The sequence below is a fragment of the Hylobates moloch genome, unplaced genomic scaffold (assembly GCF_009828535.3).
Source record: "Hylobates moloch isolate HMO894 unplaced genomic scaffold, HMol_V3 SCAFFOLD_9, whole genome shotgun sequence".
Taxonomy (NCBI): Eukaryota; Metazoa; Chordata; class Mammalia; order Primates; family Hylobatidae; genus Hylobates; species Hylobates moloch.
Window position 1 is genome coordinate 51,266,493 of NW_026652284.1, and position 12,317 is coordinate 51,278,809.

A 12,317-nucleotide genomic window follows, 5' to 3' on the forward strand; every position below is an offset into this window, starting at 1 on the left:
TAGTAGAGAGGGGGTTTCGTCATGTTGGCCAGGCTGGTCTTGAACTCCTCACCTGAAGTGATCCTCCCACCTCAGCCTCCCAAAGTGCTGGGATTACAGGCATGAGCCACCACACCCAGCCTCCCAAATGTTTTTAAAAGAAAAGGAAAAAGAAATAGAAGAGGAAATGACTGGTGAAGTGAACATGACAAAATCTAGATAATTCTAGAATGTAGGTACATGTGGATAATTACACTATTATCTTAATTTTTTTGTATGATGTTTGAAAATATTCATTCCATGATTTTCTTTTTGAAAAATCAATTAAACTGTGTAGTTGAAGTCTCCACTTAACCTTCAATAGGAACTATTAAATCTGGAGTATCATTACATACTAAAAGCACCTATTAAGAGAAGAATCTTATCGAATTCTAGATGTGCCTTCTAAGTGATGATATCCTCAGTTAAAATCACATGCTCATGAGTTAATGTCAGTATTTGGCAGCAGCTGGTTTTGTGAAATGGCATTTTCAAAGGTGAAATATGTAAGATCTCCTTCCTATTAGATCAGCATTAAGAGACGAACATTTGTCTTTGATTTTGATGACAGAGAACACAAACTTTGAATTCTGAGTGAAATATTTCTCCCGTAAAGAATTCCATTCTTCTCATTAGGAGACCTATATTACAAAACACTATACACAATTATTATGTTTTGAATTTTGTCAAGAAAAAATTTGTAGGGATTTGTTTTCTCTCGTTACCTAAGTACCTATATAATGTCTTCAATATTGCCCCTTGGCTCACAAAGCCTAAAATATTTACCATCTGACCTTTTACAGAAACAGTTTGCTGCCCCTGTTGTGAGGACGGCTTGCATGTGTGATGATGTAGCAGCTCTAGACACCTCTCCGCATGTAGAGAGGTCCTATGTCCAAAGCAAAGCAAAACAAAACTTTAGAAATAAACTGCTCAGCCCTGTCTCCATCTTCTGCCACTCTCAATACAGCATGAGAAGTGGAACACTCTTCTAGTTCTCTCCTCTCCTGCACACACCGCATAGTTGGCCCCCAGATTAAGAGACCTGAAGTGACACAGGACGTTAGAAGTGTGAAGAAGACCAGAAAGAGGTGCCCACTGCAAGTGCAGGAGTAGATGGCCCTGCACGGAGTTGTCCCTCTAGACTTACCCTCACCTCCCTGCCACATCCCCACCCAATCTCATTCATTCTTCTCGAACCATCACAGCCCCCCTCTGAGTGGTTTCCCTGTTTTCAGCCTTAGACCTTAGGCCCTGTTAGGGACTGCATGTTGTATCCCCCAGAATTCACATGTTGAAGTCCTAACCCCCAGTGTGGCTGCATTTGGAGTGGGGCCACTAAGGAAGTCGTTAAGGTAAAATGAGGTCATAAGAGTAGGGTCCTAAGCTCATAAGAGTAGTGTCCTTACAGGAAGAGATGCCTGAGAGCTCACTCCCTCTCTGCTCTCTGTATGGAGGAAAGGTCATGGGAGAAAGGACACAAAAGGAGCTCTCACCAGACACCAACCTGCTCTTGGACATCCAGGCTCTAGAACTGTGACAAAATACATGTCTGCCTTTAAGCACCTAGCCTGTGGTATTTTGTTACGCAGCCTGAGCAGACCAACACAGGCCCCTTCCACTTATGGAGCACCACGGCTGTAACAGTTACCTAGAATATTTCCAGGCCCAACACTTTTGTATGCAAAAAGTTGCTGTTGTTCCTCATGGTTTGACAAATAGACTCTAAATTCCTTAGCCTGAAAGCCAAACTCGCTATTGCCAGCAAAACCCTCTCTCATTCACTTTTCCTGCCTGCCCTCCAGCCAAATGGACAGCTCTTCACTCCCAGACTGTGCCACGTCCCTCCCCGTTGCTGCCACGCAACTTACCTTTTTCTCTCGTCCAGATCTTCAAGGGCAAGCTCAAATCCAATGCGTGCTCCATGAAATGTTCCTTGCTGCCATCCTGAAAATGCTATCCCTCTGCCCCTGAAATGTCATGCATGTGTTTGTGTTCTCTTCTACACTGAATTGAAATATACACTTTCTTGTGTATATTTCTTAAATGTCTTTATGTGTATATTTCTTAAAATGTCTTCAACTCATGCACCTCACCCTTAAGGAGACGGTACAGTTCTTGAAGTCCAAACAATGTCTAATTAGTGCCATTAATTTTCACTCAGTAGCACTCAGTAAATATCTGACAAAAGAATCTCACATTATTTGTTTAAATATTTTCTAATTATTTATTCATGCTAAGTAGACTGAAACAAACTGATCAATTTGAATGTGCCCAAATGATCAATGTTTGGAATCTCAAAAATTCTGAGCATTCATTCTGACCCTAAACTGATCCAAGGAGCAGAGCACACAGGCCAGCCCACGTGAGTATGGATTTCACTCTGCTTCCCCTGCAGTCTCTAGAGACAGGGGGACTCTACAAAAAGGGATCCTTCAGGGCCATAGTCCTTTTGTGTTTGTAAATAATGAATGATATGAGATTTCCTTCAACATTTTGCTTCAAGAGTCAGAGTATGAACACACATAGGCCTATCATTCAATAACTGATGAATCAGTGGTTTCTTGTTCCTTTTCCCCTTTCCAAAACAGAAACGAGCTTTGGTCCTTTAATTTGACATTGTTTAAAGAGTGATACTGAAACCCCATACACTTAAACATAATGCTCCAAGAACTTCCAAAGTGTCCCTGTTATCAGATTCTGACAAATCATCATACACTATTCTCTAAGAAGGGACAGAGAAAATCTCTTTACCTGAGGCAGTGGCCCACGTCTAATTAGGAACAGAACATTGTCCCATTTTGCAGACTCTTCTTGAGATCTACCTGGGTCTGACACTATCCTCACCTACCATCCATGCAATTTTGTCTTAGGAAATAACATATAGCATCCTGAGCTTCCCTTTGCCTGGGGTCAATCATTAGAACAGCTCCCATTTGTTGAGGGTGTGCTCACACCCGATGCGCTATACAGGTTACGTCCCTCAATGCTCACAGGACCCCATGAGAGGCAGTGGTGTTATTACATGACCAGATGGTCGAGAAAGGCTATTACATGATCAGATGGTTGAGAAAGCCAACCTTAGGAGTCACTCGGTTATAGTCACAGACCAAAGGCTGCAGACTACACTTCAAAAATGAGTTTTATACATTCACAGTAAGTTACCAAGACAGCACAGGAGCAGAGAGGTCTCCTGTTCCCTTCACCCAGTTATCCCCAGTGGTTACAATACAAAATTAAAACCAGAAAAGTGACATTGGTACAATGTGTGCTAGGTTTGAGTCATTTTATTAAATGTGTAGATTTGTGTAACCACCACCTAAATCAAAAATCACAACTATCCCATTACCACAAGGCTTCCTTTGTGTTACCCCCTTTATAATCATGCCTCCCCCGCCCCTACCACCCCCAGTCCCCGGCAACCACTCATCTCTTTTCTATCTCTATAATTTTGTTATTTGAAAATGTTATATAAAAGGAATTACAGAGCATGTAAACTTTTGATATTAGCATTTTTCACTCCATAAAATCCTCTGGAGATTGATCCAGGATGCTGCATGGATCATTCATTCATTCCTTTTTTATGGCTGAGTATTCTCTGGTATGGATGTATCCATTTATTCAACCATCACCTATTAGGGACATTTTGGTTGCTTTCAGCTTGGGCTATTGCAGATAAAGACGCTGTGAAGAGTTGTGTACAGGTTTTTGTGTTGACATAAGTTGTTGTGTCTCAGATAAATGCGCAGGAGTACCACTGATGGGTTACATGGTAATTGTATGTTTAGGTTTTTCTAAGAAACCACCTATTTCCCAGATTGTCTCTGCTATTTTACATTCCCACCAGCACCACATGCAGGATCCACTTTCTCTGCAGCCATGATAGTATTCGGTGTTGTCAGTAGTTGCTTTTGGTTTTAGTTGTTCCAATAGGTGTGTCGTGATATCTCACCATAGCCTTAGTTTTGATATCCCTAATATCTAGTAATGTTGGATATCCTTTTGTGTGTTTATTTGACACCTGTATGTTCTCTTTGGTGAAATATCTCTTCATATCTTATGTCCATTTTCTAATTGGATTGTTTGGTTTTTACTGTTGAGGTTTGAAAATACTTCGTGTATTCTAGATGTAAGACCTTTTTCACATATGTGGTTTTCAAATATTTTCCCTCAATCTGCAGCTCATCTTTTCATACTCTTAACAAGTTCTTTTGCAGAGCAAAAGGTTTTAATCTTGATGAAGTCCAATTTATCAATACCAATTTTTTTCTTTTATGATTCATAATTTTGATGTCATGTCTAAGATTTCTTCACCAAGCCCACAGCCTAAAAATTTTCTGCTATATTATCTGCTAAAAATTCTACAGTTTTATTTATTTATTTATCTATTTTTGGAGACAAGGTCTCACTTTTGTCACCCAGGCTGGAGTGCAGTGGCACAATCACAGCTCACTGCAGCCTCAACTTCACAATCACAGCTCACTGCAGCCTCAAATTCCCGGTCTCAGGTGATTCTCCCACCTCACCCTCCCGAATAGCTGAGACTACAGGTGTGTGCCACCATACCGGCTAAATTTTTTTTTATTTTTAGTAGAGATGGGGTTTTGCCATGCTGTCCAGGCTGGTCTTGAACTTTTGGCCTCAAGCCATCCACCTGTCTCAGCCTCCCAAAGTGCTGGGATTACAGGTGTGAGCCACTGCACCCAGCCAGTTCTACAGTTTCACATCTATGTTCCATTTTGAGTTAATTTTTGTATAGAGTGTGACGTTTAGATCAAAGTATATGTTTTTGGACTCCGGATATTCAATTAGTCCAGTACCATTTACCCTTATTCCATTTATCCTTGTGTTTTCACCTTGGTCAAAAATCTGTTGGCCATACTTGTGTGTGTGTTTTTCTGGGTTCTCCATCCTCTTCAGTTTTTCTGTGTCTAGCCCTCTGCCCATACCTTTCAGTATTGATTTCTGGAGCTACATAATACGCTGTGAAGCCAGGTAGACTGATACCTCTTACTACATCCTTCTTTTTCAAAATTGTTTTAGCTATTCTAGGAAACTAGAATAGTTTGGATATAAATTTTAGATTTATAAAGTCTATGGTATTACATGTTTGGATATAAATTTTAGTATAATCATGGCAATATCTACAAAAAGATTGTGAAAATTTTGATAAGAATTGCATTAAACCTGTGTTTGAATTTAGGGAGAACTGGCAATGTTGAGTTTTCCAATCCACAAACATGTCATGCCTTTCCGTTTATGTAGATCCTCTTTGATTTTTTTCCAGCACCGTTTTGTAGTTTTCAGTGTGCAAGTTCTATAAAATGTTTTGTTAAATGTGTACACAAATATTTCATTTTCTTTGGAAAATCGATAAATCGTATTTTTTATTTTGGGTATCGATTTATCTCGTGTCCTGTGACTTCGCTGAACCACTTGTTACTTGTAGGAGTTTTTTTGTAAAGTCATCGTACATATTCTATGTAAACAACCATGCTGTCAGCAGTTTTATTTCAGGCAGTTTTATATCTTTTCTCATATCTCTATGTCTTTTATATCCTTTTTTTTTTTTTTTTTTTTTTTGCCTTACTGCATTGTCTAGAACTTCCAGGATTATGCTTCCTAACAGTGGCTAGAGTAAATATCTTGCCTTGTTTCTGATCTTAAGGGGAAAACAAATACTCTTTCACTATTAAGTATGTTAGCTGTGGGTTTTGTGGGTATACTCTGTTTTCTTTCCGATATTGGTAACTTGTGTCTTCTCTCTTTGTGTCTTTGTCTTTCTAGATGAATTTTATAGATCTTTTCAGAAAACCAGCTTTTTGTCTCATGGATTTTCCCTATTGTCTTTCTGTTTTCAACTTTATTGACTTCTGCCCATGTCTTTGTTATTTATTTCTACCTGCTTTGGGCTTATTTTGCTCTTATTCTCCTAGGTTTTTGAGGTAGGAGCTTAAATTACTTATTTGAGATTTTCTTCTTTTTCTATTGTAAGCATTTATTGCCATAAATTTCCCTCCCGGTACTATATTGGCTGCATACTACCAACTTTGTTTTTTGTTTTTGTTTTTGTTTTCTCTTTTTTTTAATTATACTTTAAGTTCTAGGGTACATGTGCACAACATGCAGGTTTGCTACATAGGTATACAAGTGCCATGCTGGGTTGTTGCACCCATTAACTCGTCATTTACATTAGATATTTCTGCTAATGCTATCCCTCCCCCTGACCCCCACCCCACAACAGGCCCCTGGGTGTGATGTTTCCCGCCCTGTGTCTAAGGCAGGAAATTGTTCAATTCCCACCTATGAGTGAGAACATGCAGTGTCTGGTTTTCTGTCCTTGTGATGATTTGCTTAGAATGATGGTTTCCAGCTTCATCCATGTCCCTACAAAGGACATGAACTCATCATTTTTTATGGCTGCTTAGTATTCCATGGTGTATGTGTGCCACATTTTCTTTATCCAGTCTATCATTGATGGACATTTGGATTGGCTCCAAGTCTTTGCTATTGTGAATAGAGCCACAATAAACATACGTGTGCATGTGTCTTTACAGTAGCATGATTTATAATCCTTTGGGTATATAGCCAGTAATGTGATTGCTGAGTCAAGTGGTATTTCTAGTTCCAGATCCTTGAGGAATTGCCACACTGTCTTCCACAATGATTGAACTAGTTTACACTCCCACCAACAGCATAAAAGCATTTCTATTTCTCCACATCCTCTCCAGCATATGTTGTTTCCTGACTTTTTGTTTTGTTTTGTTTTTTGAGACGGAGTCTTGCTCTGTACCCCAGGCTGGAATGCAGTGGCGTGATCTTGGCTCACTGCAAGCTCTGCCTCCTAGGTTCATGCCATTCTCCTGCCTCAGCCTCCCGAGTAGCTGGGACTACAGGCGCCCGCCAACACGCCCGGCTAATTTTTTGTATTTTTGGTAGAGACTGGGTTTCACCGTGTTAGTCAGGATGGTCTCGATCTCCTGACCTTGTGATCCGCCCGCCTCGGCCTCCCAAAGTTCTGGGATTACAGGCTTGAGCCACCACGCCCGGCCTGTTTCCTGACTTTTTAATGATCGCCATTCTAACTGGTGTGAGATGGTATCTCATTGTGGTTTTGATTTGCATTTCTCTGACAACCAGTGATGATGAGCATTTTTCATGTGTCTGTTGGCTGCATAAATGTCTTCTTTTGAGAAGCGTTTCTGTTCATATCCTTTGCCCGCATTTGATGGGGTTGCTTGTTTTTTCTTGTAAATTTGTTTAAGATCTTTGTGGGTTCTGGATATTAGCCCTTTGTCAGATGGGTAGATTGCAAAAATTTTCTCCTGTTCTGTAGGCTGCCTGTTCACTCTGATGGTAGTTTCTTTTTCTGTGCAGAAGCTCTTTAGTTTAATTAGATCCCATTTGTCAATTTTGGCTTTTGTGGCCATTGCTTTTGGTGTTTTAGTCATGAAGTCCTTGCCCTTGCCTATGTCCTGAATGGTATTGTCTAGGTTTTCTTCTAGGGTTTTTATGGTTTTAGGTCTAAACTTTAAGTCTTTAATCCATCTGGAATTAATTTTTGTATAAGGTGTAAGGAAGGGATCCAGTTTCAGCTTTCTACCTATGGATAGCCAGCTTTCCCAGCACCATTTATTAAATAGGGAATCCTTTCCCCATTTCTTGTTTTTGTCAGGCTTGTCAAAGATCTGATGGTTGTAGATATGTGGTGTTATTTCTGAGGCCTCTGTTCTGTTCCGTTGATCTACATCTCTGTTTTTGTACCAGTACCATACTGTTTGGGTTACTGTAGCCTTGTAATTTAGTTAGAAGTCAGGTAGTGTGATGCCTCCAGCTTTGTTCTTTTGGCTTAGGATTGTTATGGCTATGCGGGCTCTTTTTTGGTTCCATAGGAGCTTTAAAGTAGTTTTTTCCAATTCTGTGAAGAAAATCATTGGTAGCTTGATGGGGATGGCATTGAATCTATAAATTACCTTGGACAGTATGGCCATTTTCATGATATTGATTCTTCCTGTCTGTGAGCATGGAATGTTCTTCCATTGATTTGTGTCTGCTTTTATTTCATTGAGCAATGGTTTGTAGTTCTCCTTGAAGAGGTCCTTCTCGTCCCTTGTAAGTTGGATTCCTAGGTATTTTATTCTCTTTGAAGCAATTGTGAATGGGAGTTCACTCATGATTTCACTCTCTGTTTGTCTGTTATTGGCGTATAGGAATGCTTGTGATTTTTGCACATTGATTTCATATCCTGAGACTTTACTGAAGTTGCTTATCAGCTTAAGGAGATTTTGGGCTGAGACAATGGGGTTTTCTAAATATACAATCATGTCATCTGCAAACAGGGACAATTTGACTTCCTCTTTTCCTAATTGAATATTCTTTATTTCTTTATCTTGCCTGATTGCCCTGCCCAGACCTTCCAACACTATGTTGAATAGGAGTGGTGAGAGAGGGCATCCCTGTCTTGTGCCAGTTTTCAAAGGGAATGCTTCCAGTTTTTGCCCATTCAGTATGATATTGGCTGTGGGTTTTTCATAGATAGCTCTTATTATTTTGAAATACGTTCCATCAATACCTAGTTTATTGAGAGTTTTAGCATGAAGGCTGTTGAATTTTGTCGAAGGCCTTTTCTGCATCTATTGAGAAAATCATGTGGTTTTTGTCATTCGTTCTGTTTATGTGATGGATTATGTTTATTGATATTTGTATGTTGAACCAGCCTTGCATCCCAGGGATGAAGTTGACTTGATCATGGTGGATAAGCTTTTTGATGTGCTGCTGGATTTGGTTTGCCAGTATTCTATTGAGGATTTTCACATCAATGTTCATCAGGGATATTGATCTAAAATTCTCTTTTTTTGTTGTGGCTCTGCGAGGCTTGGGATAAGGATGATGCTGGCCTCATAAAATGAGTTAGGGAGGATTTCCTCTTTTTCTATTGATTGGAATAGTATCAGAAGGAATGGTACCAACTCCTCTTTGTACCTCTGGTTGAATTCAGCAGTGAATCTGTCTGGTCGTGGAATTTTTTTGGCTAGGAGGCTATTAATTATTGCCTCAATTTCAGAGCCTGTTATTGGTCTATTCAGAGATTCAACTTCTTCCTGGTTTAGTCTTGGGAGGGTGTATGTGTCCAGGAATTTATCCATTTCTTCTAGATTTTCTAGTTTATTTGCATAGAGGTGTTTATAGTATTCTCTGATGGTAGTTTGTATTTCTGTGGGATTGGTGGTGATATCCCCTTCATCATTTTTTATTACGTCTATTTGATTCTTCTCTCTTCTTTATTAGTCTTGCTAGTGGTCTATAAATTTTGTTGATCTTTTCAGAAAACCAGCTCCTGGATTCATTTATTTTTTTTAAGGTTTTTTTGTGTCTCTATCTCCTTCAGTTCTGCTCTGATCTTAGTAATTTCTTGCCTTCTGCTAACTTTTGAATTTGTTTACTCTTGCTTCTCTAGTTCTTTTAATTGTGGTGTTAGGGTGTCGATTTTAGATGTTTCCTGCTTTCTCTTGTGGGCATTTAGTGCCATAAATTTTCCTCTACATACTGCTTTAAATGTGTCCCAGAGATTCTGGTACATCGTGTCTTTGTTCTCATTGGTTTCGAAGAACATCTTTATTTCTGCCTTCATTTCATTGTGTACCCAGTAGTCATTCAGGAGCAGGTTGTTCAGTTTCCGTGTAGTTGTGTGGTTTTGAGTGAGTTTCTTAATCCTGAGTTCTAATTTGATTACACTGTGGTCTGAGAGACAGTTTGTTGTGATTTCTGTTCTTTTACATTTGCTGAGGAGTGCTTTACTTCCAACTATGTGGTCAATTTTGGAATAAGTGCAATGCGGTGCTGAGAAGAATATATATTCTGCTGATTTGAGGTGGAGAGTTCTGTAGATGTCTATTAGGTCTGCTTAGTGCAGAGCTGAGTTGAAGTCCTGAATATCTTTGTTAACCTTCCGTCTCATTGATCTGTCTAATATTGACAGTGGGGTGTAAAAATCTCCCATTATTATTGTGTGGGAGTCTAAGTCTCTTTGTAGGTCTCTGAAGACTTGCTTTATGAATCTGGGTGCTCCTGTATTGGGTGCATATATATTTAGGATAGTTAGCTCTTCTTGTTGAATTGATCCCTTCACTATTATGTAATGGCCTTCTTTGTCTCTTTTGATCTTTGTTGGTTTAAAGTCTGTTTTATCAGAGGCTAGGATTGCAACCCCTGCCTTTTTTTGCTTTCCATTTGCTTGGTAGATCTTCCTCCATCCCTTTATTTTGAGCCTATGTGTGTCTCTGCACATGAGATGGATATTCTGAATACAGCACACTGATAGGTGTTGACTCTTTATCCAATTTGCCAGTCTGTGTCTTTTAATTGGGGCATTTAACCCATTTACATTTAAGGTTAATATTGTTATGTGTGAATTTGATCTCCTCATTGTGATGTTAGCTGGTTATTTTGCCCATTAGTTGATGCAGACTCTTCCTAGCATCGACAGTTTTTACAATTTGGCATGTTTTTGCAGTGGCTGGTACTGGTTGTTCCTTTCCATGTTTAGTCCTTCCTTCAGGAACTCTTGAAAGGCAGGCCTAGAGGTGACAAAATCTCTCAGCATTTGCTTGTCTGTAAAGGATTTTATTTCTCCTTCACTTACGAAGCTTAGTTTGGCTGGATGTGAAATTCTGGGTTGAAAATTCTTTTCTTTAAGAATGTTGAATATTGGCCCCCCATTCTCTTCTGGCTTGTAGAGTTTTTGCCAAGAGATCCACTGTTAGTCTGATGGGCTTCCCTTTGTGGGTAACCTGACCTTTCCCTCTGCCTACTCTTAACATGTTTTCCTTCATTTCAACCTTGGTGAATCTGACAATTATGTGTCTTGGGGTTGCTCTTCTCAAGGAGTATCTTTGTGGTATTCTCTGTATTTCCTGAATTTGAATGTTGGCCTGCCTTGCTAGGTTAGGGAAGTTCTCCTGGATAATATCCTGAAGAGTGTTTTCCAACTTGGTTCCATTTTCCCTCTCACTTTCAGGTACACCAATCCAATGTAGAGTTGGTCTTTTCACATAGTCCCATATTTCTTGGAGGCTTTATTTGTTTCTTTTTACTATTTTTTCTCTTAAGCTTTTCTTCTCACTTTATTTCATTAATCTGATCTTCAATCACTGATACCCTTTCTTCCATTTGGTCAAATTGGCTATTGAAGCTTGTGCATGCATCATGTAGTTCTTGTACCATGATTTTCAGCTCCATCAGGTCATTTAAGATCTTCTCTACACTGTTTGTTCTAGTTAGCCATTCATCTAATCTTTTTTCAAGGTTTTTAGCTTCCCTGTGATGGGTTTGAACATCCTCCTTTAGCTCAGAGAAGTTTGTTATTACTGACTTTCTGAAGCCTACTTCTGTCAGCTCATCAAAGTCATTCTCTGTCCAGCTTTGTTCCATTGCTGGCGAGAAGCTGTGATCCTTTGGAGGAGAAGAGGTGCTCTGGTTTTTAGAATGAGATAAACCAGGCACCTAGGTTGGAAATGCAGAAATCACCCGTCTTCTGCATTGATCACATTGGGAGCTGCAGACCAGAGCTCTTCATATTCTGCCATCTTGGAATGGAATCCTCGCATACTACCAACTTTGATATGTTGCATTTTCATTTTATTTAGTTCAATATATCGTTTGCCCTTGAGCCTTCCTCTTTGATCCATGTATTATTATATAGCATGTGTTGTTTAGTTTACGTGTATTTTAAATTTTCCTATTATCTTTCCTTTGTATCTAGATTTATTATATTGTGGACAATGTACTCTGTACAATTTCAATTCTTTTAAGTTTTTTAAGGTTTGTTTTATGACCCAGAATATTGTCTGTCTGATGAATCCTCCATGGGTATATGAATAAAATGTATATTCTACTGTTGTTGGATAGAGTGTTCTCTTTCTTTCTTTCTTTTTCAGATGGCGTCTTGCTCTGTCGCCCAGGCTGGAGTGCAGTGGCACAATCTCAGCTCATGGCAACCTCCACATCCCGGGTTCAAGCAATTCTTGGGCTCTTTTTGGGTTCCATATGAATTTTAAAATAGTTTTTTCTAGTTCTTGAAGAATGTCATTGGTAGTTTAATAGGAATAACATTGAATGTATAAATTGCTTTGGGCAGTATGGCCATTTTAATGATATTGATTCTTCCTATCCATGAGGATGGAATGTTTTTCCATTTGTTTGTATCATCTCTGATTCCTTTGAGCAATATTTTGTAGCTCTCCTTGTAAATGTATTTTGCCTCCCTGTATAGCTGTATTCATAGGTATTTCATTATTTTT